Below are 27222 nucleotides of genomic sequence, written 5' to 3'. Positions count from 1 at the left end.
GAGTCGGAGTTCCGGCAAAGGAACTGAGAAACGGACCGGTCTTATCTTCTCTGCGTCAAGTTGATTGATTGAGAGGTATGTGCTCATGCTCCGGGCAGCCTGCCAGCTCCTAATTAATGGCTTTATGGCTGGACTTTGAACTTTTAAGGCCGTTTGCCACAGCAACAGGCAATGGATGGGGGAAACCGAAAGTACCCTTTAAAAGTGCCTTTGGAATGAGGTTTGAAGCAGCAGAGACGCAGCCAGTATAAAGCAGCTTGATTTAAAGCAGCAGAGATGGCTAGCTGCACAAAGCTAGCTGATGCTTTTGGGATTCCTAAGCTCAATAAGAAAAACTACGCGGACTGGGTTCTGTATGCAGAGGCAATTCTGCGGAAAGAGGGTCTGTTTGAGGTGATTACAGACACCCCCCCAGCTCCAATTACAGACGCATGGACAGCTAAGGATTCCAAAGCGAGGGGAACTCTTACATTGATAGTATCCCCAGAAGAGCTCTGTCTGTTGCGTGATAAGACCTCAGCCAGAGAAATTTGGGACACTTTGAGAGAAGCTCACTTGAGGACAGAAGCTGGGTCCACTATGTTTTACTATACTAGGCTGCATAGTATGGCTCTTGCTGAAGGTGGAGATGTGCGTACACATCTCATGGAGATGCAGAATCTGAGACATGAGCTGCAACAGAGAGGACTCACCTTTCCAGAGGCTGTGTATTCCTTCATGATACTACATTCGTTGGGTCCAAGTTGGGAGTCTGTTGCCACTCAGATTGCTGTACAGCCAACTGCTCAGATGACAGTGGACTATGTTACTGCCGTCATTCTGAATGAAGCAGACCGCCGGGGTGCTAGCTGCATGGGTAAGGGGGAGTCTTCACAGACGACATCCCAGAGTGCAGTGGAACCACCAGATGGCGCCAAAGCTTTGAAGGCAGTGAAATGCTACTCGTGTGGACGTCTAGGCCATATGAAGAGGGAATGCAGATATCCCAGGGCCAAGACAGAGCAGCACAGCGAAAGCTCATCGCGTGGAAAAGGCCAGAGCAAAGGCAAAGGTCCGGTGTCCAGGACAACGCAGCACAAGGCAATGGTCTCACGCTTCACACCAAAGGTTGCAAAGGTCCAGAAGACGTCTAGATCTTTCTTCGTGGTGGATTCGGCTGCAACGCATCACATGTGCAACAATAAGCGACTGTTCGTGTCTTTTACACCGCAGGAAGGTGCGATTCACCAGGCGGATGACCACATGATCCCAAGTCAAGGCTACGGAACTGTTGTTCTTCACAGTTTGGACTTATCGATACAGAATGTGCTTTTTGTACCGGATGCCAAACATAATCTACTCAGCGTTGCGCAGCTGAATGAACGGAACATTGACGTTTCCTTCAAGAACAAGAAATGCACCATCACAAAGAAAAACGATTATGTATTGCATGCTGAATATGTTGATCGTTTGTTTGTTTTGTATTATGATGATGTTGTGCAGGATGAAACTTGTTGCATTGCAGGTTCTAACATGCATGCAGGATGTAGTCATGATTTTCACCGGAAATTTGCTCATTTGAATTTTGAGGCAGTATCTAAAATGCCTGCCTTGGTTGAAGGTATGACTATTAAACCCTGCAGGTACCACATGAAGTGCAAAGCATGCGCAGCAAACAAGGTGAAAATGGCTGCGAAAGGTAAGGTGTCTAGTAGGCAAGCTACAGAACCATACCAGGTTGTTCATGCTGATTTGGTTGGACCACTAGCGCCCTCTTTGGGTGGAAATAGGTACTTCATGGTTCTCATTGATGCATTTTCCAGGTATATTTATGTGTACAATCTCAAGCAGAAATCAGAGGCTTTTCCTAGGTTCAAGGAATTCTGTGCTTGGTTGGAAAATGTGCATGGTAAAAAGATAAAGATTCTTTTCACTGATCGGGGGGGGGGGGAATCACTTCTCAGCAGTTTGAAGCTTTTCTGACTGAGAAAGGAATTCAACACGATTTGTCTAGTCCTCGCTCGCCATGGCAGAATGGACTTTGCGAGAGGGCAAATCAAACATTGCTTCAAGGGTTAAAAACCTTGCTGCATGATGCCAACCTTCCAGAGAGTTATTGGGCCAAATCTCTCTCGTGTTTTGTTTACAGTTACAATCGCAGGTTATCTTCAGCGATTGGTTGTACCCCCTATGAGAAGATGTTTGGCTAGAAACCATACATCAAACACATGAGAATTTTTGGTTCTGACATGTGGGTTCACACATCACAAAACTCCAAGTTAGACAAGCGTGGATTGCATGGTATCTTTCTAGGTTATCAGAAAGGTTCTTACAGAATAATGATGTCTGACTCTAAGACAATTAAGCTCACAAGAAGTGTTGAGTACAATGCCAAGTGGGGGGAGAATATGGGAATTTTCCAATGTTATCCTGATGACAGTGATGAGACTGAGGATAGTCAAAAGCAGCCACAACAGCCCACACCCACTGATGAAGGTTCTGATTCTGAGTCTGAAACTGAATCGGATGATTCAGAGGATTTCAAGAGTGCGAAAGCCTCTGTGCGACCCTCTGAAAGCTCTGATCAGGAATTGGAAGAACCATTGTTCACAATAGGTCGCTTTTCTCCTAAGAAGGAAGAGGAAAGTGTTGAGGACTTAAGGCTAATTCACAGATCACAAAGAGCCACAAAAGGCAGACCTCCAAAGAGATTTGCTGATGAATTTGCTAAGACAGCAGTAGCAGCTGTTAAAAGCTCCAAGAAGGTATTTGAACCTTCTAGTTTCCAAGAAATCCAGGATTTGGATTCAAAGGAAGCTGAGCCATGGTTAAATGCCATGAAGGCTGAGCTTGATTCCTTAGAAAGGAACAAAACTTGGGAACTAGTTCCAGTAGTTCCAGGAATGAAACTGCTTGGAAGCAAATGGGTCTTCAAAGCGAAGACTGATCAAAATGGCAAGATAGTCAGACACAAAGCCAGATTGGTAGCCAGAGGTTTTGCACAGGTACCAGGTGAAGACTATCACGAGACCTACTCACCCACAGTGAGATATGAGAGCATTAGGCTTATGCTCAAGCTAGCTGCAGAGGAGATTCTACACGTTAGTCACCATGATGTGAATACAGCTTTTCTGTACGGATCTCTAGGTGAATCACTTTATATGCTTCCACCTGATGGCGTACAGGTAAAACAGGGATTTGTTTGTGCTCTGAAGAAGTCCCTTTATGGTCTCAAACAAAGTGCACGGTGTTGGCACACAAAACTCACTGAAGTATTGTTTTCTCTAGGTTTTCAGCAAGGGAAAGCTGATCCATGTGTATTTGTCAAAGAGGAGGGGTAAAAGAAACTGTACTGTTTGTTTTATGTTGATGATTTATTATTCTTTTGGAAAGATGTCACAATGTACCATAACGCCCTAGCTCAACTGAAAGAGCACTTTGACATGAAAGATCTTGGTGAGGTAAACAACTACCTATCTCTGGAAATAGAGAGAGATCAAGATGGTAACATTCTAGTACACCAGTCACGGAAAATTGCTGATGTGTTAAGCAAACTAAACCTGATGGATGCTAACCCTGTAGACACACCGATGACAACAGGTTATCAGGTAGAAGACACTGAAGAAGCATTTTCTGACACTACACTGTACAGAAGTGTGCTAGGTAAGCTAAACTTCATTGCCAGATGTTCAAGACCTGACATTGCTGTTAGCTGTAATTTGCTAAGCAGACAAGTCAACAATCCTAGTGTTAAGGATTGGAAAGCTCTGAAACGCATAGCGCGCTATTTGAAAGGCACTATGCATTACAGACTGAGATTTAACAATCAGAAGTCTGGTGGTCTTGAGATATTTGCAGATGCAAGTTTTGGAAGTGACACTACAGACAGGAAAAGTACATCTGGAGTTTGCTATATGTACAATCAGGGTCTATTTGATTGGTCATGCAAGAAGCAAACAACAGTTAGCTTAAGTACTTGTGAAGCTGAACTGAATGCACTGTCTTATTCACTTAAGGATTGTGAATGGTTGTTACAATTGTGCAAAGACATGAAAATTCCTGTCAAATGTCCAATCCAGGTTTACCAGGACAACAAAGCATGTTTGGCTTTGCTGAATTCTGAAGGTTATAAGCAAAGCACGAAGCACTTGCAATTGAAATTGCAACATGCTAGGGAATGTATTCAGAAGGGACTCGTAACGGTGTCCTATATGCCAGGTAATGAAATTCCTGCTGATGTATTGTCCAAGATTGTATCAAGGGATCAACACTGTACCTATGTGCAGAAGTTGGGTTTGTACTGATATTGTACGAACACGCTGCCCAGTGATGTTCACAGAAAGGGGGAGGATGTTGGTTTCTGCTTTCCTTCACTGTGCAGCGAAGTGCTTGTCACGAGACAGGTGTTTACATTCCACAGTCAGTTGCTGTTGGTTTTTCTCACGGGAATGGGAGACTGGATGTGACGTACACTGGTTTCCTGTTTTTCACTGTTCTCTCGGTGTTTCCGAGGAGAGAGGAGTTGTCTCTCTGCTCTAGCAGAGGCAAGATGCCTGCTTGTAATCTCTCAGCATTGAAGTGTAAATAAACTAAACTTAAGCATGTGGCATGTACTACTCATTCTTCTGCTGTGTAAAGGACTCTGCAAAATCAACAGTTAAATCGTCATGCTACCTTATTTTAGTGCCAGACTGTGTTCTTTGTGATTAAAAAGTACCGGACTTAGATTGATTTTTTTTTTTGTAACCTGCTGGCTCTGCTGCTCTTGTGAAGTGGATTAAGTGGTTTAATTTTTCTTTTATCTTTTTTTCTGACTATTTTTATTTTTTGAATTTTTGAATTCCCCCCCCCCTTTATTTTTATTTTTTCCCACTTTCCTCTCTCTTTCCTTGGAGCAGTGGATATTGTAAGGGTTCCAAGGGGTTGCTCGAGAGCAAGCAGGCAAATACCTCCCTGCTCGGCTGTGAAGCCTTGCTTTTCATGCAAAATAAACTTTATCTGTCCAGAGCACCACTCTCTCGTGGCTGGCTCATTCACTGGCAGAATCTGTGAGTGGGCGGGGCTTAAACTTTCCCCAGCAAAGTAATTTCTTGACACCCAGTCTGCGCCTCCCCTCTCGGCACGAAACCTTACTGCGCAAGGAGGGCGTGGGTAACAGAGGACCTCTCCCCTCCCTGCTTTGCCCAGGCAAGGTGTCCTGGCACCGCCTCGCCTCCTCCGAGCCCTGCAGCTCCTCTCCACTGGAGGCATGGTTACTCTTCCCCGCTGAGGAGGAGCTGCTTCCCACGATCTTTGGGGGCTCTCTGTAATCTATCCGGCTTTTCCTCTCTCCCTCCTGAACCGATGGCAGTTCCCTGACAGATATATATTGTTTTTGATTCGTTGGAGCTTTGATTTTGGTCGGACGGCAAGTGGCAGAAGAAATATTTTTAAATTTTGGTTTTTCCTTTTGTCTCGCTCACCTATTTCTTTTTGCCTGTTTTTTTTGGATTTCCTTTTTAGTTATTCCACTCTGGTTCTGTATTGGATTGGCCAAACAAGTGGCAGAAATCGGGACTGGAAATTTTTAGTTTAAAGGAATTGGGTGTTTTATAAGACTGTCATATAATTATTATATTAGATTGGCCAACCAAGAGGCAGAAGGTTTATCAATTGAAAATTTAAGGGTCATATCTAGTGGTGAGACAAGGAATAGCAAAAGGACAGAGTGAAAACAATGAAGAAAACACAGGAAAAAGTAGGGGAAGGCGGGACATCAGTGGAAAGAAGAGGATCAAAGCAGGAAACTGATATTAAACAAAGTGAAAAGAATTTGGAGACAAGATTAGATTTGATGGATAAAAAAATATGATATGACAGTTAGTGAACTGAAGGGACAGATGAAGGAAATAACAAAAAGAACACAAAACCTGGAAGAAGGAACGAAATGAACAAAACAAGAAGTGAGAGATATGAAGAAAGAGTAAGAAAGAGTTAAGGGAGAAGTCTCAGAAATTAATAAAACACAGGAAGAACTGTGGGATGCGATTGCTATGAATGAACTGAGGAAAAGAGAACTTAATTTGAGGTTTAGATCTGTGCCTGAGGTACAAGGAGAAAACATCTTGGAGAAATTAACGGCAGAATGGCTAAGCATGGAAGTGGAAGATGTTGGAAAGACAATACAGAATGCTTTTAGAATTAAAACAAGGACTTTCAAAGCAAAGAAATTTCCAGGTGATTGTTTGATCATATTTAAAGATAGGGAGATGAGAAACCTGATTTTGCAGAAAAACAGAAAAAAAGGCTTTGCATTGATGGTTCGTTTACAATCATCTTTAAGGACGTTCCACTTCGGCTGTTGAAAAAACGTGACCAATACAAATTTCTGACACAGATACTAAGAAAAAATGGAATTGAATTTAAGTGGGAATTTCCAGAAGGGATCTCCTTTTAGTATACGGAGAAAAAGTTTAAATTTACAAATGTTAATGAAACGCAAAAATTTTTGAGAAGATACAAAGAGTTGGGAAAAGTAGATGAAGTAGCAGAAGCAGGAGCAGCAGGACCGGCAGGTCTGGGAGAAGAAGGCAAAGATAGTATTGGAGGAGAAGAAGGAGAAGGAGGAGGAGGAGGTCAGGTTTAAGACTTTTACTCTTTTATTTTTAAAGAGAACGCAAAATGGCACTGAAAATATGGACATGGAATGTTAATGGCATTAAGGACAAAAAGAAAAGAAATAAAATTGGACATCTCCTTAAAAAAAGGAATTTGAACATTATTTGTTTACAAGAAACTCATGTGGCTAGGAAACATAGAAGAGTATTGATTAATAAAAGATTGGGAAATGAATTTATTTCATCAGACAGAAGCAAGAAAAGAGGAGTGCTTTTGTATATAAAAAATAAAATTGAAGCTCGGCAAATCTTCAAGGATGAAGAAGGTAGAGTAATAGCGGTACAAGTCACATGGCAGGGCGAAAAACTGATAATTGTCGGAGTGTATGCACCAAATGGAAGTAAGACTGAATTTTACAAGGATTTAGAAGAAAAACTATTTTAATTTGTGGATCAGAAAATTATAATAATGGGAGACATGAACGGAGTGGTATCAATGGAAATGGATAGGCTGAGGACAAGAGGAAAATCGAAAGAAAGGAAATTACCTAAGACATTTTTTCCATGATTGAGAACTGTAATTTAGTGGATGTTTGGAGACTAAGACACCTATTAGAAAAACAATTTACTTATTTCTCAGAACCAAATCAATCAATGTCAAGAATAGACTATGTTTGGATAACCAGAGAATTAACACCAAGAGTGACAAAAATAGAAATACAACCAAAAATACTTTCAGATCACAATGCAATAAAATGTGAGATAAAAGAAATAGAGGGAAAAACCTTTCGATGGAGGTTAAATGAAAACTTACTGGATGACCAAAAAATAAAGGAGAAAGCACAGAAGATGCTGACGGAATACTTTGTGAATAACAGTAATAAAGGAACAAAAATGAGTGTGGTTTGGGATGCTAGCAAAGCAGTTATGTGAGGCTTCTTCATTTCAATTTCAAGAAAAAGGAAAGAAATATTAAAACAAATAATAGAAAATGAGAAGAAGCTAGTTAAAAATCCAAACAATGTGAAAATAAATCAGAATATTAAAATATTACAAAGCCAATTTGCAATGATAATAAATCAAGAAGTTGAGTGGAATATTAAAAGACTGAGACAGAAAAACTTTGAATATGCTAATAAATCTGGAAAATGGTTGGCATGGCAAATTAAAAAAAGGAAGGAACAGAGTATAATTAATAAGATCACAGTGGAAGGAAAAGAAATCGATAATCCGAAAGAAATTAGGAAATAATTTGTGAAATTTTATAGACAATTATATAAAACAGCTGGGGAAAATGATGGAAAGAAGATAGAGGATTTCTTGAGACAGAAAGGGGTGCAACAAATTCTGACAGAAAAGAAAGACCGACTGAATGACCTAATTGAAATAGAGGAAATTAAGGCTGCTATAAAAGAATTGAAAAGTGGAAAGACAGCGGGACCGGATGGATTTACAGCAAAATATTACAAAGAAATGATACACACCCTACTTGTACCATTGAAAGAAGTGGTGAATAATATATTAAGAAAAGGAGAATTACCAGAAACATGGAAAGATGCATATATTACATTAATACCAAAACAAGATTCGGATTTAATGCAAGTAAAGAATTACAGACCGATTTTGCTGTTAAATGATTATAAGTTATTTGCAAGTATATTGGCAAATAGATTGAAAAAGATATTGAATGAGATAATTCATAAGGGACTTCCGGGTTGGTGCCATCGTTTAATGGCGGATTCCCTCCGAGCTCCGGAGGGAATCGGCTCCGTAGAGTTTGGGTCTTGCCGCTGTGGCGAAGCGGGGACCCTTAAAATCACAGGCGCGAAAGCCTGTGAACACAGAGGCTCGGCGGGCACCATTTGCGCCCCCCCAATCCGTGAAGGAGCCTTTTTAAAGGCTTCGGAATGGGGACGGGGTGCGGCGCGGTGCTGAGAGCACTCCCTCTTCTACGGAGTGAAGCCGCAAGCCATTGACGGAGAGCGCTGACTTTTTCCTTGGATCAATCGGACTCTAAAACATCAACCCGTGAGTAATACGGAGATTGGAACTTTAAAAAATTTCTTTGGGTCAGGCACGAGCGGGGAAGGGTTAAAAAGGAAGTCCACTCCCCCCTCTTTGTAAACAATCTAAAGCAAAGGACCTGTAAGCTAAGGTCGAGAGAATTTTTCTTTGTTTTTTTGTATAAGATTTTAACTTCACGGTTCTGACATTACAAGAAGATTTACTGGAGGATAAAAGATAAATTTTGGGAGCTGAAATTTCACACACCCCCCGACCCGGGAGCGTCCCGCGAGAAAGCCTGCTGATGTAATATTGAAGAGTTTGACAGCTGTCAAGTTAGCTGTCAGACAGTTAGCTGTCAGCCGGAAAAAGAGAACTTTGTTTCTGTTGCCTCTGCTGGTTTATTTGTTATAACTTGCTGAAAATAAGGAAGGGCTGATACAAAATAACTGGACTTTCAGTTTTGAGCTGAAAGGAATGCCTAGGAACTAAAATCCCCCTAGAGGGGTTTTAGTGACATTACAGGAATGGCTGGAGGACGGAAAATTCAAGCAGAATTGGACAGAGCATTTGTTCTCTTGGGAAAGTTACAAGATCAATTCAATGTTTTGGCTACAGAGGTTTCAGTACTACGCTTGACAGTAAATAACAGTGTTGAATCTGATAAGGACTTGAAACAGGAAGCCCATCCAACTGAACAAATAGATGAAACTGAAAGTTTTGACAAGATGGAGCAATATGTTGCTTTAGAAGAAAATGAAGGAGGAGCTGGAATTCTGCAGATGCCAAAGGAGAGCTGCAATTTGAGGCCTGACAGGATGATAAAAAAGGAAAATAAAAATTTGATGTGGAAAGCCTGGCCTGAATTGGAGACAGAAAAATGGAGAGATCTCCTTCTGTGGAGATCTGAAGACCTGAGGATTACAAATTTGCCGAAGGTGAAAGTTGGAGCTTTGGGGACATTTGGATTTGAAAGGAGTATGAAACAAGAGTTGGAGTACCCCACAGGCTTTGTTTTTAAATATGGAGGTCTGGCTGGAAGCAATATGGATCCTGTTGGGCCGGAGCCTCTCCGAGATTTGGGGTATAATACCAAAGACTATCAAAAAGACTGGCAGAGAAGAACTGAGAGAGATTTAAGGGCCTCGGACGTGAGATCTCCAGGCTAAATAACATACAAAGACTGATGGATATTGGTTGGGGACTGGAACCGGGAAAAGGGTGGGTGGAGTTTGGGAATCCAAAGGGTATACAAATATAATTTGCTTTGTTTTTATATTTTTGCTAGTTGTATGGAAATTGGGAAAACCGTGGAAGGGAAATTTTGGTCGACTTTAGGAAAAAGGTTTAAGAATAATTAATGAGGTATAAGTATTGATGTGTAAATTTGGATAAGCTAAAATTGGTCTTTAATTTAAATAGAAATAAGGTTTGTAAAAATAAATTGAGGAAATGGAAGAAAGAAGAAAAGTAAAATAACAGCATGTTAGAACAAATTATTAAGGTAAAGTGGAGAAATAAGTTAAGGACTTGCTGAACTGACAATCTAAATTGGAATACAAGAAGGAGAGGTGTGAAGAGGTCTGAGAAATAAGGTAAAAGAAAATAAGTAATTGAAACTTTATGTGTTTTTAATTGTTGTTAAGTTTTGAATTTTTTGTATTTTTGTGTTGTTTTTATTTTCTTTATTTTTGATTTTGATTTTTATATGTATGCTGAAAATACCAATAAATATTCATTAAAAAAGAGAGATAATTCATAAGGACCAAGCAGGTTTTTTACCTGGCAGACAGATTGTCAGCTTTGTTCTGGAGCTGACAGAGGCTGGGAATCTAAGCAAGCCGAGGGAGATAAGGACACTGGAATGAGGACTGGAATGTGAGAGGGAGGAGGGGCAGCCAAGTGGCAGAGCTTCAGAGAGCAGAGAGCAAGCAGAAGATAAAAAAGCTCTAAACACCAATCTTAGCTCAGAGACAGAAGGGGAGAGACTGGGAATAGCTAGCCCAAAGACTCGAAGGCGGGAAAAGGTCAGTGAGAGGAGGGAAAAAGAACGGAAGCGGAAGGGTTTTTTCCATTGTTGGAAGAATAGGAAGGGGCGGAGTTTAGACTTGGAACTGCGAACTTGGAGTCAGACACGGAGTGAAGGAGCTCCGGAGTGATTTATGTGTTTGAGCAATAAACCTGAGATAATTACTGCCGGTGTCTCGCTTCTGTGGGAGAGCCAAGCCATTACACAGATGAAAGACAACATAAGAAATATAGTTAATATAAGTGAATATCTGACTGCCAGAAATGAAAAGCAAGCGAAGTTAATAAGAAGGCCTTTGATAATCTATCTTGGGAATTTATTTTAAAGAATTTGGAATTAATGGATACTGGACAATTCTTCTTAAAAGGAATAAAAGCTATATATTCAGAACAAAGAGCAAAATTGATTGTGAATAATATACTAACAGAAAGTATTGAAATTACTAAAGGTACAAGACAATGGTGTCCATTATCACCACTATTATTCATATCGGTACTGGAAGTCTTTCTAAGGACAATAAGAAGAAATGAAATAATAAAGGGAATTTCAGTCAGTCGGAATGAGTATAAAGTGAAGGCCTTTGCCGATGAATTGGTACTAACAATAGAAAATCCAGTTACAAGTTCTAAAGAAGTATTAGAGGAGATAGAACAGTTTGGGCAAGTGGCAGATTTTAAACTGAACAAAAAGAAAACTAAAATGATAGTTAAAAATATGAAACAGGACCTGGTGGAAGTGTTGCAGCAACAAATTAGTATAGAAGCAGTAAAAAAAGTTAAATATTTAGGAATTTGGCTAACTTCCAAAAATATTGATCTATTTCAAAATAATTATACACCGGTGTGGAATGGAATTAAAAAAGACTTGGAAATATGGGGAAGGATGAAATTGTCGTTTTGGGGAAGGATTTCTGCTATTAAAATGAATGTGATACCAAAGATGTTATTTTTATTTCAGTCAATTCCAATAATCAAGGGGGCAACAATTTTCAAAGAATGGCAAAAAACGTCGGCCCAAACACCTGCTCAGGAAACCTCCCCAAGGGTTGGGGCTTGTGGGGAAATAGCTCGTGCAAGTCCTCCACTAAACCTTCCTCAGTGACCCAACCTGACGGCACCCACGTGTTGTCAGAACTGGGAGCCTCCTCCTCCCCCTCCTCCTCCTCCTCCGATGGCGGGAACCCCTCAAACTCCTCTTCATCGTCCGTTGTCTCGAACACCTGTTGCAAAGACCTACCCCGCGGCTTGGGCTTGTCAGGGAAAAAATTGTGAAACTCCTCCACTAGGTCCCCTTCTGTGACGCAACTTTCCGGAACCCAGGTGTTCTCTGAGCTTGGGGCCCCTTCCCACGCCACCAGGTACTGTAACTGCCCCCATGCCAGCGAGAATCCAGTATTTCCATCACCTCGTTGCACTGCTCCCGTTCCTCCATTTCAGGTGGTGGGGGTTCCCCAACCCCACCATCCTGCCTCCCCCCCCCCCCCCCGTAGGCGGAGAGCAGTGACCGGTGAAACACTGTATGGATTCTCATGCTCCCTGGCAACCACAGCTTAAAGGCCACCGGGTTGATTTGTTGGATTACCTCAAATGGCCCCACCCTCCTGGGCTTGAACTTCTTGCAACCTCCTTTCCAGGGCAAGCCTTGCGTGGACAACCACACCTTATCCCCAACCCGGACCACTTTCCCCGGCCGCCGATGCTTGTCGGCCTGCCTCTTGTAAACCTCCTTGGCCCTTTCCAAGTTCAACTGCAGCTGCAGGTGGATCACCTCCATTTCCTCCGCAAAGCGTTCCGCTGCGGGCACACTCCATGACTCCTCCCCCCTCCCCGGGAATGCCCTTGGGTGACAACTGTGGTTAGCAAAAACCGGAGTCATTCCCGTGGAAACATTCTCCGCGTTGTTGTAGGCAAACTCAGCCAGAGCAAGTTTGTCCACCCACTCACTGGGTCTCTGACTAACATAACACCGCAAATACTGTTGCAAAACAGCATTTGCTCTCCGCCTGCCCATTGGTCTCCGGGTGCCTGGCTGTGGTAAAACTCACCTCCACCTGCAACAGACTCATGAGTCTGCGCCAAAAACGCGAGGTGAACTGAGTCCCCCTATCTGAGACCACCTGCGTGGGTACCCCATGTAACCTAAACACGTGCTCAACGAACAGCTTGGCTGTTTCTTCTGCCGTCACGGCATGCGAGCAGGCCACAAAATGGCACATTTTTGTTAGAAGATCCACCACCACCATGATCGCTGTTTTTCCCCTGGACCTGGGCAGATCAGTGATGAAGTCCACTGCCACCACCTCCCATGGCCTACCCGGTGTGGGCAAAGGTTCTAGCAAATCAGCGGGTGCCGCCCTTTCCCCTTTGGCCCTCTGGCAGGTGTCACATCCTCTCACGTACTCCTTAACATCTTCCCTCACCTTGGGCCACCAAAATTCCCTGGTGACCAGCAACATGGTTTTGTGCTGCCCAAAGTGGCCCGCCGTGCAGCTATCGTGGAGCTGTTTGAGCACTCTGTTCCTAAGGTTTTCCCCCGGGACATACAAAGCTCCCCTATAGTACAGGAGCCCCCCCTTTACTTCGAAACCTCTCTCAGAACCTCCCCTTTGCCTTAACTCCCCCATCTTTTGCCTGGCAAAGTCATCCTCTCTGAGCAGCCCCATCAGTTCATCGTCCTTGACCAACGCGCCCCCCCCATCCACTTGCTCTCGGGGAACATCAGTCTTGCCATATACTCCGGTTTCCGTGACAGTGCATCGGCCCTCGCGTTCTGTTCTCCCGGCACATACTGGATCTGAAAGTTAAAGTTGGCGAAGAACTCCGCCCACCTTATCTGTCTCTGGCACAACACCCTCGCCATTCGCCAGTACTCCAAATTCTTGTGGTCGGTGCACACCAAGATTTAGTGCCTCGCTCCAATCAGAAAATGGCGCCATTGTTTGAACGCAGCGACGATCACAAGCAATTCCTTATCGTAGATAAGTATAGTTCTGCTCTGATTTACTCAGTTTCCGTGAAAAGAAGGCACACGGATGCCACTCCCCTTTTTGATCTGGCTGCAGCAAAACCGCCCCAATCGCCTGATCAGAGGCGTCCGTCTCAACCCGTAGTGGTTGATCGGCAGTTGCTCCTCTGACGCAAAGACCCTCTTTAGCTGCTCGAAACCTTCTTGTGTTGCCTCCGTCCAGCGAAACTTCTTCTTGGCACTAAGACAGTCCATTATGGGCGCCGTCAGTTTCGCGAAACCTTTGATGAATTTCCTATAGAAATTGCTGAAACCCAGGAAACACTGAACATCCTTCCTGGTCTTAGGGCTTTCCCATTCCACCACTGCCTTCACCTTCTCCGGATCCATGGCCAGACCCTTGTCTGACAGCTGGTAACTCAGGAACTCGACCTCTTTCGCGTGGAACTGACACTTCTCCAGCTTCACCCACAATCGATGCTCCTTAAGTTTGCTCAGGACCTCCCGTACGTCCTTGACGTGCTGTTTCTCGTTGTCCAAGTACACCAGTTCATCGTCCAGGAAACAAATGCAGTTCCGGTACAGCAAAGGCCCTAGCACGTGGTGCATGAAGGCTTGGAAACAGGGACTGCCGCACTGTAATCCGAAAGGCATAACAAGATACTCAAATGCCCCCAGCGGGGTGAACATGGTGGTTTTCCACTCATCGCCCTCTCGCACTCTGATGAGATTGTACGCCCCCTGGAGGTCCAACTTGGTGAAAATCTTCCCCTTTCGCACCCTGGCTAGAACATCATCAATCCTGGGCATTGGGAAGGCCACCGGTTCCGCCAGGCTGTTCAGGATTCTGAAATCCAGGACCAAGCGGCGTTCGTTAGTTGATTTCTTGTCCACGAAGAACACAGGGCTCCCACCAGCCGCCTTGGCTTCTCTGATGAATCCCCTCCTCAGATTTTTCTCAATAAAGTCCTTTAGGTTCTCGATTTCCCCTTCCGACATGGCGTAGGTCCATCCCACAGGCAGCGTGGCCCCAGGCTTCAGGTTGATCTGACAGTCATATGGCCGATGAGGTGGCAACGCGTCAGCCTCCTTTTCACTGAACACCTTCTGCAGGTCCTTGTAGCACGAAGGTATCTTGGTAGCTCCTGCTCCGCATGCTGCTGCCATCCTGGCCTCCGTCAGCCGGTGTTGCTCTAGGCCTAGGCAGTTCTCCATGCAGTGCGTCGAACCAAAAGTGAGGGACCGTTGGTGCCATGAAACCACCAGCTCGTGCAGAGCCAACCAAGTCATGCCCAATATGATCGGCGTACCCGCCAAGGTGGCCACATGGAATGCGATGACCTCGGAGTGGGTGGACACCCGCATCCTCATGGGAGGCGTTCGATGTGTGACTTCACCCCCCAACAGTTCTCTCCCATCAATGGTAGTAACTTGCAACGGAAAATCCAAAGGCCTCAGGTTCAGTTGGTGCTGGGCCACAAACTCCTTGCTAAAAAAGGAGGCAGAAGCACCTGAGTCCATTAAAGCGAATTCCTCCACCGTCTGGCCATTGGGAAGCTCTAGAATCACTTTCAACATTATGCTTGCTTTGGGGTGTCCAAGCCGGGGACTTTCGCTGTCGCTTGTGCCTGGCTGTCGCCCCGGTTCATCACCAGCCAGGCCTCCTCATTTCCCGACATCTCAGGAGCCTCTGCCTCAGGCTGTTGAGCAGCCCCAACCATTCCCTGCCAGTTATGACGCTCAGGACACACTCTGGCAAAGTGCCCTGCTTTCTGACAGACAAAACATTTCTTGGCCGCTTGCCAGTCTTTTTTCTCCTTCCCGCCCGGCCGTTGCGTTTTCAAACTTTCCCGCACATGGGCAGCATCTATCTCCATCGGCTCTGGCATTTGCTGACCTTCTGAGGCAGCTGCCGGCATTTCAGGAATGCGGTTATCATGGTAACTCCTTTCCTTCCCTTGTCTCCTGTCCCACTGTCTGGCTTCTTGTCTCAACCCCACCGCAAGCGCAGCCTTCGTTAACCCATCCATCTCCTTAGGGCATGGACCCCTGGCCAGTTCGTCTTTAATTTCCGAGTTCAAGCCCCCCTTAAATAGAGCTTGTACAGGCTGTGACTCCAATTCCCAGCCCAGCTTGTGTATAAGCATGGCGAACTCGGACCAATAATCACGCACCATGGATTTCCCCTGCTTCAAAGCTAACAACTCCTCCTGTGTTTTGTCAATTAAACTTTCATCTGAGTAGACAAAGTCCATAGCCTGCCAGAATTTGGGCAGATTCTTGAGCGCTTCATTCCCCGATGCAATTAATGGCCTCACCCAGCTCTTGGCAGAGCCCAACAGGTGACTAATTACGTGAGAAACTTTCTGCGCGTCATCCTCAAACTGAGCACTGTGCAGTTCCAAAAAATAACCCATTTCAGTTTTAAAATCCAGATAAGTCCCAGGGTCTCCACAGAATTTTTCAACCCACGCAGACCTGCCCCTGGCCCACCTGCGGTCTTTTGCTGTGCTGCTCTGGATTCCATAAGCTGAGCCTGCAAGTCCGAAGCACGAGCCTGAAGAGCTGCATTTTGCTTTCTCAAGTCTGCCAATTCCTTTTCCATAGTGGGGCCGTCTGCTTTCTGTCACTAGCTTCCCGCAGCAGTAAGTTGAGAAGCGGCAAGCTGTGAGGGATGTGTTTGCTGCCAAGCTAGTTAAGAGATAACATTCCAGGCATCGAGATTCACAGAAGATTGGTGTAAATTTACGGTCTATTTGAAAAGTAATTGTGATGACCAAATTACATTTGTAGGTTTGAAAGAAGTTTTGTGAGGTGAATAATTTAAATTATTGCATAATTGGATAAAAAGGAAGATGTTAGTTAAAATAAGGCAATATGAATTTAAGAAATGCAGAAGAAAGGGTAAAAATGGGGGATCATCAGAGGGGCTGATGGAAGTCCAAAAAGATTGTATAAGATGTGAAATTTTGTGGAATGTATAACAATTAATATGTTCAAAAATTAATAAAAATTATTATAAAAAAAAGAAAGTCAATGAGAAAGATACAGCAAAAAGGATACAATTCGATACAGCGAAAAACGATCCATTCCCCAAGGCACAGTTGACCTTCTTGTAGGGTGTTAAGGCAGAATACGATATATTTGATATTGGTAGGGTCCTTCTCCTTCATTCCCCTCTCTGACCCTGACTCTCTTATGACACAGAGACCATCCCAGAGTGTGGGCACAACTTCTGCCGGTCCGGCCTGATCCAGTGCAGCGGGGCAAAAAGGAGGCTGGCTTCCTGTCCTCAAGGCCGAGTTGGAGTCCAGAGAAGGAGCCTCGTCCGTAATCGGCAATTGGCTACCTTTGTCGAAGTAGCCAAGACTCTCAGTCTTCAAGAGGGAAAAGGAGGAGTCTGTGAGAAGCACCAGGAGCCCCTGAAACTCTTTTGCAAGGAGGATGAAGCCCCCATCTGTGTGGTTTGTGACAGATCCAAGAAGCACAAACACCACGAGGGGGAGAAATAGCTGTGTATTCTTCTTGGGAGGTTATCTTTTTAATTCTCAGATCCAAAGTAGGCATGGCACTACAAATGTAAATTGCACATACACAACTAAGGACATGTCTCCTTTGGCTAGCAGGATGCCTCCTCAATACCCTGCAAAGCAGATAGCAGCAAGGGATCAGCAGCAAGGGGGTGGGGACTGGTGGCCAGTGTTATAAGGAAAAAAACTGCTCCTTTCCCCTTATGGGGTACCTAAGAGCCCATATAGAGTCCTTTTGTAGCTTCTCTATCAGTAGGAGAAAAGAACAGAGGCCAACCAGAGAATACTGAGAAGCAAAGCAGCTAGTAAGCCAGATCTTTATTAACTGTTGCAATAGGGTGCTCCCCCCCCCCCCACGCAGGAGGGAGGAGGAGACCCCGAACCATGCGCGCAAGTCCTTATATAGACATTTGAAATTGCCCACCCTGGAACCCAAGACCACCCCTCCATACATCATACATACATCAGAGAAGGGGCGGTCTACAACAGAATCCTGTCTGGCAGGAAACCTGTTGATGGGTTTACCTGGCTGTTCATGGGTTTACCTGGATATTCTTTTGTGATGATAACTACTTACGGTATTTATGTATGTGTTTATATCGTAGACCTTCTAATTCTCCTAACAACAGGAATTGACCAGATGGTGCAGGATGCCCCCCCCCCAAGTATCTGTTGGAAGCAGATTTAGGAGTGGGGGGGGTGGAAGCACCTACTGGTGGGGAGCACACTTCTTCTGGGGATGCTTCCTCCTCCTCCTCTTCCCACTTCTCCCTGGGGCCTCAAGATGAGAAGTCAGGCTGGAAGTCTCCTCGGAGAAGACAAAGGAGCAAGCATGTTAGTTGGACTAGAAACCTTTCCCATCCCAGTTCTGCAGTGGTTTTCAATCAGTGTGCTGTGGCAGCTGGGGTGCCTTGAATGATGGTCAGGGGTGCCGCGGGAGACACTGGCCTCTGTCCCTCTTTCCTTCCCTCCCTCCTTGGATGCCATCTCTGCCTCCCCAAGGCTTGCCCAGCTGTTTTCCCCCAGAGAATGGTGCCTCTGGGGCTGGCCAGGGGGTGTGGGCTGCCAGGAGCTGAGGCGGCCTCAGAGTAAGCAAGCAAACTGGCGAGGGGCCCTTGCTGTTGGGAATGGACAGGCAAGTCCCAGGCCCCTGGGGGGGCAGTGGGGGCAGCTCAGAGACCAAGAGGAGGACTCCTAAGGAGAGGGGAGAGGAGAGGAGGCTGAGAGAGCACTCCGCAAGGGAGGCTGTTCGAGAAAGGGGGAGGGGAGGCAAGCTCGGCAAGCAAGGGGGGACCTAACTGGTCTCCTGAGCCCCATAGGGGTGCCGCAGAAAGAAGGGAGTTGGTCCAGGGAGCCATGGACCCAAAAAGGTTGAAAACCTCTGTACTTTTATTTCCTCCAGTAAATTATTTTGCTATTATAGCAAGGCCACTGGACCCAAGAAGCCAGTATAATATGGCGATGTGGGGATCCAGGGCACAGTCCTTCAATGGCTGCGCTCGTTTCTCTCTGGTTGGGGGACAGAGGGTGGCGCTTGGGGGAGAATTGTCATCACGCCACTCCTTGGTGTGTGGAGTGCCTCAGGGTGCGATTCTCTCCCCGATGCTTTTTAACACCTTTATGCACCCCCTCGCCCAGCTTGTCTGGAGTTTTGGGCTGGGTTGCCATCAGTATGCCGATGACCCCCAACTCTATCTGTTGATGGGCGGCCATCCTGACTCGGCCCCACACACACTGTCCAGATGTCTGGAAGCTGTGGCTGGATGGTTACGTGGGAGCTGGTTGAAGTTAAATCCTTTGAAGACAGAGGTCCTCTGGCTGGGACGGAGCGATATGGGATTGAGGGGGCAACTCCCATCTCTTGCAGGGGTGCAATTAGTGCCAGCATCGTCCGTTAAGAGTTTGGGTGTAATCTTCGATACCTCCCTCTCTATGGAGGCGCAGATTACAGCTATAACAAAGGCGGCATTTTTTCATCTCCGCCAAGCTAAGCAGTTGGCTCCTTATCTCTCTCGCCCTGACCTAGCCACTGTGATCCACGCGACGGTCACCTCCAGGCTGGATTATTGCAACTCGCTCTACGTGGGGCTGCCCTTGAGACTGACCCAGAAACTCCAGTGGGTGCAGAATGCCGTGGCGAGACTCCTTATGGGGTCTTCGCTGCGAGATCATATTCATCCGGTACTATACCAGCTGCACTGGCTCCCGGTGGAGTATAGGATCAGGTTTAAGGTGCTGGTTTAAACCTTTAAAGCCCTATACGGCCTAGGACCCTCGTACCTACGGGACCGCCTCTCCTGGTATGTCCCACAGAGAAATTTACGGTCTGCAAATAAAAACATCCTGAAGATCCCAGGCCACAGAGAGGTTAGGCTGGCCCCAATCTGGTGGAACGCTCTGTCTCAAGAGACTAGGGTCCTGTGGGACCTGACATCTTTCCGCAGGGCCTGCAAGACAGAGCTGTTCCACCAGGCCTTTGGTCAGGGTGCAGCCTGACCCCCTCCTATGGCAATCTGCATAGAATTTTGCTTAATTGGTTGCGTGTGTAGGTCCCCAGGCCACCCCTCAAATAACTTCACACATAACACGTAATTTTAGTTTTGGTTTTTGGGCACTATTTTGGCCACAACTTTATTAAAATACAAAATCAGTGAGTGGTTGTTTAGACATTGGTTATGACTATCTGTCCCCCCGCCTGGGACAGAACTGACATCCCGAGGTCCGATCGGTAGCCAGTAGAAGAGAAAGTCAAACTGGGGGTCATTTGAGCTAAGCGTCGGACCCACGCCGCTCACCCCAGCAGCTCCCCGAAAGCTTGCCTGCCCGGTCCTATAACAAGGATTCCCATAACAGGGATTGGGCGGCCCTGGTCCCATAACAGGGATTGGACGAAATCATGGCAAGCCCCAGGATTCCTTTAACGGAATTCCCTTCAGCGCAATAGGAGGGGCCGGCACCGCCTGACCCCTCCACCACCAGCATATTATAACCAATGCCTAACCGCCACCCGAGCTTTAACGCTCGCCGCCAACCACTCACAAACCCAACCAGGAACCTAATTTTTCAGCCACAGCATCCAACCAAATATCCTTCCCCAAATCAGAAAGGTGCACTCCATCCGCCCGGTAAAGGGCTACCGCCTTGAAATAAATGCTGGGGTGGGGAATAACCAACCCACCCAGCTCCAAAACCTTCTTGCACACTGCAGAGTTAATGCGTTTCCTGGCCTTCTCAGTGGCCTCCGGGCGGGGAACACCGCTCCAGGATTGCCTCTGCAACAAGTGAGACCAAATAATTCTCACAGAAGGCAGCAAGGTGGCCAAACGCTCCAAATCCCTCATGATGATGGAGCGCAAAGAAAGGCAATCAACAGTTGCCACATCATTTTCCCCCAGCTGTACCACCATGGCTGCTGGGGGAGGGGAAGAAAGCAGCCGACGCTCAATAAGCGGCAAAAACTCTTCCCACAGCATTCCGCGTCTGGAAATCCATGACACTTGCACGTGCCGAGGGAGGCCGAGACATGATCCCCTGGCAGATTGTCTCGCTCTGATGCCAGCCCAATGGACGATGCTGTGTCCTACTATCCAGACGCGGACCAGCGAGGGATCTGCAAGTGGAAACAGCAAGCATTAGTAACAAAATCAACATTTGTTACGGACATAACCCTTGAAGGCATCATATTTCCACCTCCCCAGATCCTTAATCCTGGCAGCTGACAAACCCCAATGGGCTGCCATGGTCGCTGCCCCTATGCGAAAAGAATGAGGGGCAAAACCAGATGCCGAGATTCCACATGCCGCAATAACCTTACGCATGATTTTTGCGAACTGGTGACGTGCCAGAGGGCGACCACCTTCATGCAAGAGCAAGGGACCATCCCCAGGAGGCCTCATGGCCAAGTACCTCCTTATGTCCTTGACCGGGCATGGGCCCACCTCCCCAGTGGCAGGGAGGCGGATAACCTCCCCCCGACCCAACTGATCAGTTTTGGAGTTGCGCACTAATAGTCTCAACTCCAGAGGGGACACGCTAATATCCTGGAAGAGCAACCCGCGGGAACCACCAGCTGAATTGCACTCCACTACAACCTCTCCCACCCGGAGGGCTCCAAAAAATGCTAATGAAAACGCTGCTGAAAAAAGGCGTGCTTCATATTTAGACCAGCACACACTCCTCAACTTGGAGCGCATTCTGGACAACAACTCAAAGGTGACAGGACGCCTGGCAGCCGCCCTGGGGGGGGGGGCAAGTCTGCCCCACCCCTCAATGGCCTTACGCACCACAAACCTTTTACAAGGATCCCTGTCATACAAGGACTTGCTGAAAAAAGAAATTGCTGCAGAATGAATTCTCAGAGTTCTGGCAGCGCGGCCCAGCTGAAATAAATGAGCTAAGTATTGCAAGACCTGAGAAGTGGTAGGAGGGGGTTTAAAATTGCTGGACGCCGACTGCGTGAATTTTAAAAAGTCAGCCCAAGCGTTTTTATAGGATCGCAAAGTGGATGTAGAAATGGAAGCTGCTACTCCCTGCATGACTAAGTGTTGCCAAGATTCCAGAGGTGCGGGGGAAAATACTCTGGAAGCTTCTGAGCTTCTGGAGCCAGGGACCAGAATCGCTCCATCTGAAAACGGGATAGAGCATCAGCAATCTCGTTAGATATACCGGGGATGAAGCGTGCCGAAAACACAATATTAAACCTCAAACAATGTAGGACGAAGGCCCGCAGAAGGGCCGATACCCTGGGAGAACGGGACGACTGTTTTGCCAGCACGTTCACCACCGCCTGGTTGTCGGACCAGAAACATATCCGACAGTCCCTGAATTCAGCGACCCATAAATGCACTGCGACTGCAATGGGAAAAAACTCGAGAAAAGTTAAGTCTCGCGTAATCGCTTCCCCTTGCCATTCAGGCGGCCACCGCATGGCACACCATCTTCCATTCCAGTACAACCCAAAGCCTAAGGAACCAGCAGCATCAGAGTGCACTTGAAAATCATTGTGGAGGTTCAAAACGTCCTGCCACAAGGATACACCATTGAATTCCTCTAAGAATTCCAGCCAGACTTGCAAGTCTGCCCGTACCTGCGCGGACAATCGCACCCGATGCTGTGGGGCCCGTAGTCCAGCCGTGAGCCTGGCCAGACGGGAGCAGAAGGGGCGACCAGGCGCCACCACTCTGCATGCAAAATTTAAATGACCCAATAATGACTGAAGCTGCCTCAGAGTAACCTTCCGCAAAGGAAGAATCTCCTGAATAACCTTACGCAGCGCAATTATCTTATCTAGGGGTAAGCTGGATGTTTGAGCATTGGTATCCAACCAGATGCCCAAATACGTCAATTGAGTTGCTGGGCCTTCAGTTTTATCCACCGCCAAGGGGACCCCCAGTTCTCCCATAAGGGAAGCAAAGGCCTCAAGTAACACAACGCAGTTGCCCGTGTCATGTGCTGAGGCCAGCAAAAAATCATCCAAATAATGGGTCATGCCCCCTAGGCCGGTCTTAACACGCAAGGCCCATTCCAAAAAGGTACTAAAACACTCAAAGGCAGCACATGCTATGGAACAGCCCATAGGCATAGCTTTGTCAAAATAAAACTTCCCCTCAAATTGGAAACCCAACAGCCAAAAGTCTTCAGGATGAACAGGCAGCAAGCGAAAAGCCGACTCAATGTCACACTTCGCCAGCAAGGCCCCAGGGCCAAATTTCCTGATCATCTTGATCGCCTGATCAAGGGATGCATATTTCACTGAGCAAAGCTCCGGGGGAATAACATCATTTACTGACGTGCCTTTAGGGTGAGATAAATTATGAATAAGGCAAAATTCCCCCGGAGCCTTCTTCGGGACAATACCCAAAGGCGAAATATGCAACTTAGGAAACGGGGGTACTGCAAAAGGGCCAGCCATACGATGTAAAGCCAACTCCTTTCCAATCTTCCTGCAGGCGATATCTGGCATCTCCCGCACAGACTTCTGATTGCGAGGATTCCGTGCCACGGGCGCCGTGGCTACAGGAATCCTAAAACCCACTGAAAACCCTTCTTTCAAATAAGCTGCAGCCTCGCGGTTGGGATAAGACTGCAGCCAAGGCAACAATGTCAACAGTTTTATCGGCGTATATGCCATAGACAGTAAATCACTACTTTCCAATTCCGGCGGAAGAGGTAGAGGGTGTGGCCTTTGGGGGTTGCTGAGCACCCCCTTTCCCCCCTCGAAAGGGCCGCTTTCCCCGACAATTGGTAGCGGGGTGACTCCCGCCACACGTATCACACACATGTGGATATCTGCAAGGCTGCCGTTGGCACTCTCCTTTGTTGAAAGCCCAACAGATTAACTTACGCCCAGGCCGAACAGGAGCTGCCTTTGGCTTGGACTGTTCCAGGGCCTTTTTCTCAAAATGTGGGACCACATAAGTGGTCCACACATCCAAATCCCTGCGGTCCCATCGAGCCGTAGGGTTTTTTGCAGCACGACGTCGAAAATTTTCATCGTAAAGGATTGCTGCCTCAGCGCCAGCCATGGTGTGCGTCGAGCGGACAATAGACAGGTACACAAAGAGATGGAAAGCTCTCTGAGGATAAGAAGCCGAGACAACCCCAGCAAAGACCTGGAAGCCATCCAGCCAGCACTCAAAGGTCCTATCCGTCTTTTTAAGCGCAGTCCGCCTCTTTGGGGCAGATACGGCTTTATCAAGAGCATCCAGGCTTGCGGTTGGTGGTGCCAGGTCAAAAATGTCCACATAGCGGCCATCCAAAATCCTGGACCACAATTTAGAGGACAAATGAGCCCCTGGTATAATGTCTCTAACAGAGTTAGTAGAGACTTTTACGTCAGGAACCAATCTACCATCGCGGCAATCAAGGATTGCCCCATATCTGGCCCTATGTGAATTAGCCCTGCGTTGCCAAGTCCATTGTGGCAAACCACCAATGCATTCTCCAAAACCCCAATAAAGACCCAGGGAGGCATCGGTCTCATCCCCTGAGCTCTCAGAAGATGTACCTGTGGAAGAAGATGAAGACTCGCCCCTCCTCCTCTTGGCACGTCTTTTGGAACTCTTCTTACGGCGGCGATGCCCCCCGGAAGAAGATTTTGCCGGAACAGGCAAGCTGTCCTCCATTGAAGAGTCCACATCTGCCTCAACTTGTGGGGCACCTAAGGTAGACTGAATAGAAAAATCATGTGAGAGACCCGAACCCGACGGTAAAACAGGGGAGGACTGAGCTGGCAAAATTGCCCTGGCCAGAGTCGATTCCCTGGCCCGCTTCCCTAAACGTCGCCTAGCTGAGCATCTTCCCCCCCTTGAGCCAACCTGAGGCACAGGTAAAGCAAGGGACCGGGGCGGGGGTTCAGACAACAAATCCCCAGCCCCTGCAACTTCACTCCCATCCTCGCTAGATGATGACAGAACTGGGGAAGAGGCAGGCACCGTAGGAGCAGGCACCATCGAAGTCGATGGTCGGGAAGCACAGCGTTGAATAAGGCCGTCCACCTCTGCAGCAAGACGCGCCAAAGCCACAGGGTCGCCTGATATCCCTGGAACCAGTGATTCCAATTGACCCCCAGACTGAGGTGGGGTTGGAGAACGCAGGGATTGTGATGGGCCCTTAATGGGCCGCTTAGCAGAGACGACCGTCACCGTCTTTTTCCCAGCCTTTTTAGGGGCCATATCTGATAATAAAAAGACAGTAAAGTTAGCAATAAAACTGGACTTTAATAAAATGATAAAGTAAAATAAGTAAATAAAAAATATATATATAAAAAATATTTTTTAAAAAATTAATTAAAAAATAATAATAAATTTATATATATATATATATATATATATATATATATATATATATATATATATATATATATATGCAGGTTTTGGTGTCCTCGGGTGTCTTCCCGTGTAAAAGTTGGGGTGTCTAGGCGACGTTTCGACGAGGTCTCACTCGTCATCTTCAGGCTGGTGCTTTCGGCTTCTTGTTACTGGAACAGAGCTCTGTTCCAGTAACAAGAAGCCGAAAGCACCAGCCTGAAGATGACGAGTGAGACCTCGTCGAAACGTTGCCTAGACACCCCAACTTTTACACGGGAAGACACCCGAGGACACCAAAACCTGCATTCCTGTACCCGTGAAAATCTACGAAAGCATATATATATATATATATATATAAAATAAAATAAAATAAAATTAAGAAGAAGAAGAAGAAGAAGAAGAAGAAAGAAGAAGAAGAAGAAGAAGAAGAAGAAGAAGAAGAAGAAGAAGAAGAAGAAGAAGAAGAAGAAGAAGAAGAAGAAGAAGAAGAAGAAGAAGAAGCAGCAGCAGCAGCAGCAGCAGCAGCCTTGGTGTGCAGATCCTGGGTTCAGCCTGTGGGAATGTTCAGGGATGCAGGAGAGGATATATTGTCTGATTATATCCTTTTCCAACTTGTGTTAACAAGTTCACAATTTAGCAGAGTAACATTCTCCTTTTTAAACTTGCAGCGGATGCGTTTGCTCAGGCTCGCTAAAGCCTCTATAATAACTGTTCTGGTATTTTCCCCATATTCCCTCATAAAAGATAAGACACAACACAGTCTTCTATAAAAGTATAAAAAGTTTTACTCACATATCATTCTGTTCACAATAGGATCCCAGAAGGCAGACTTAGCTTAGAAAAGTAACATACACTTGGAAACTATTCCATAAGGAGACAGTCCCTTTGTCATCTCTTGGCTAGAAGCCAAGAGAGCATCTTTGGCTAAGCAAATGCTGCTTCTTCGATGCATATAATCAAAAAGAGAGAGGTGGCTGCCCTGCCCTGTGCTTTTGTCGTTACCTGCAGAGGTGAGGCCACACCCACCTCTAGTCACATGCAAAGCAAGTCTGTCCCAGCCCAGAAAGAAACAGGAAGTTTACCTGCTGGCTGGACAAACATTCCTCCCCATGTGTAAACATGTTCACTCTAGGAATGTTGTACTTGACTGCTCTTGTGTTTCACATCCCACATACCCCTTCTCAGGCAATACAACATGCACAAAACCTAAATAATTTTATTCAACCACCCAGAGTCCCAGCTTGACACGTAGGTTCTGGAAACTCTCTCTGGCAGGGGCTTTGTCAGGATGTCAGCAGTCATCTCTTCGGTGCTGCAGTAAGACAGTTCCACAAGTCCATCCTGGATCATCTTGGGTATATAATGGTACTTCACCCCAATATGTTTTGTTCTCACTTGGAACTTCTCACTCTGCATCAGCTTTAGGCAACTCTGATTGTCCTCTAGCAAGCTGACAGGTCCCTTTCTCATCAACCCAAAGTCCTTGATGAGTTGATCGAGTTAGGCAACCTCTCTGCACGCTTCTGTTGCTGCAACGTATTCTGATTCCGTGGAAGACAATGCTACACAGCTCTGTTTATAACTACCCCACGCAACAGGTCCACCCCCAAACATAAAAACATGACCATTTGTTGATTTATAGTCAGCATTGTCCCCAGCCCAATCCGCATCAGTATACCCAACCAATTTAGGATTTCTGACAGCTGGTAACTTTAATTTACAATTCATAGTGCCCTTCAAATACCGCACCACCCTTTTAACACCTGCCCAATCATGCTCAGTGGGAGAATTCACCTTTCTGCTAAGAATCCCCACAGCATTTGCTAAGTCAGGTCTACATATGGTAACTAAATACAAAAGTTTACTAATCGCCGACCTGTATTCACTGTTGTCTGGCAACTGCTTTGAATCCTACTGATTCTTCAAGAAGTCGGTAGCCATGGGTGTAGCAACCGGGTGTGTGTCTTGCATCTGCATGCATACAATCAGTTTGTGCATCTTTTGCTTCTGACTGAGAAGAAATGAGCCATCCTCTTCTCTTTCCACTTGGACTTGGTAGTACTGGACATCTCCTAGCTCCTTGACCTCCACCTCTTTGCTAAGGTGTTTTACTATCTGTGCATAGTCTTTTTCACTTGCTGTGGCAATAATCAGGTCATCAACAAATGCTAGAATATATGAGAATTGTCCATTATTTGATTTACTGTACAAGCACTTGTCAGCATTGCATTGCTTGTATCCAAGTTGCGTCAGCATTTTATGCAACTTTTGGTTCCAGGCTCTAGCAGCCTGCTTAAGTACGTAAAGTCCCC

At 46.2% G+C, this 27222-nt stretch overlaps 1 long non-coding RNA gene across 1 annotated transcript; it reads right to left on the bottom strand.

The window, feature by feature from the left end:
* Positions 1–19694: 19694 nt before the first annotated feature.
* On the bottom strand, positions 19695–24850 carry LOC309361298. The gene is made up of 2 exons (XR_014164407.1): positions 24109–24850; positions 19695–20712 (listed from the first exon to the last, which is right to left on the bottom strand). It is a non-coding gene; the product is annotated as an uncharacterized lncRNA (long non-coding RNA).
* Positions 24851–27222: the final 2372 nt, after the last annotated feature.

Source organism: Podarcis melisellensis, assembly GCF_964234715.1.
Source record: "Podarcis melisellensis genome assembly, chromosome: W".
Taxonomy (NCBI): Eukaryota; Metazoa; Chordata; class Lepidosauria; order Squamata; family Lacertidae; genus Podarcis; species Podarcis melisellensis.
Note: the sequence above shows the minus strand (reverse complement) of the source record. Positions and strands in the feature narration are given on the sequence as shown.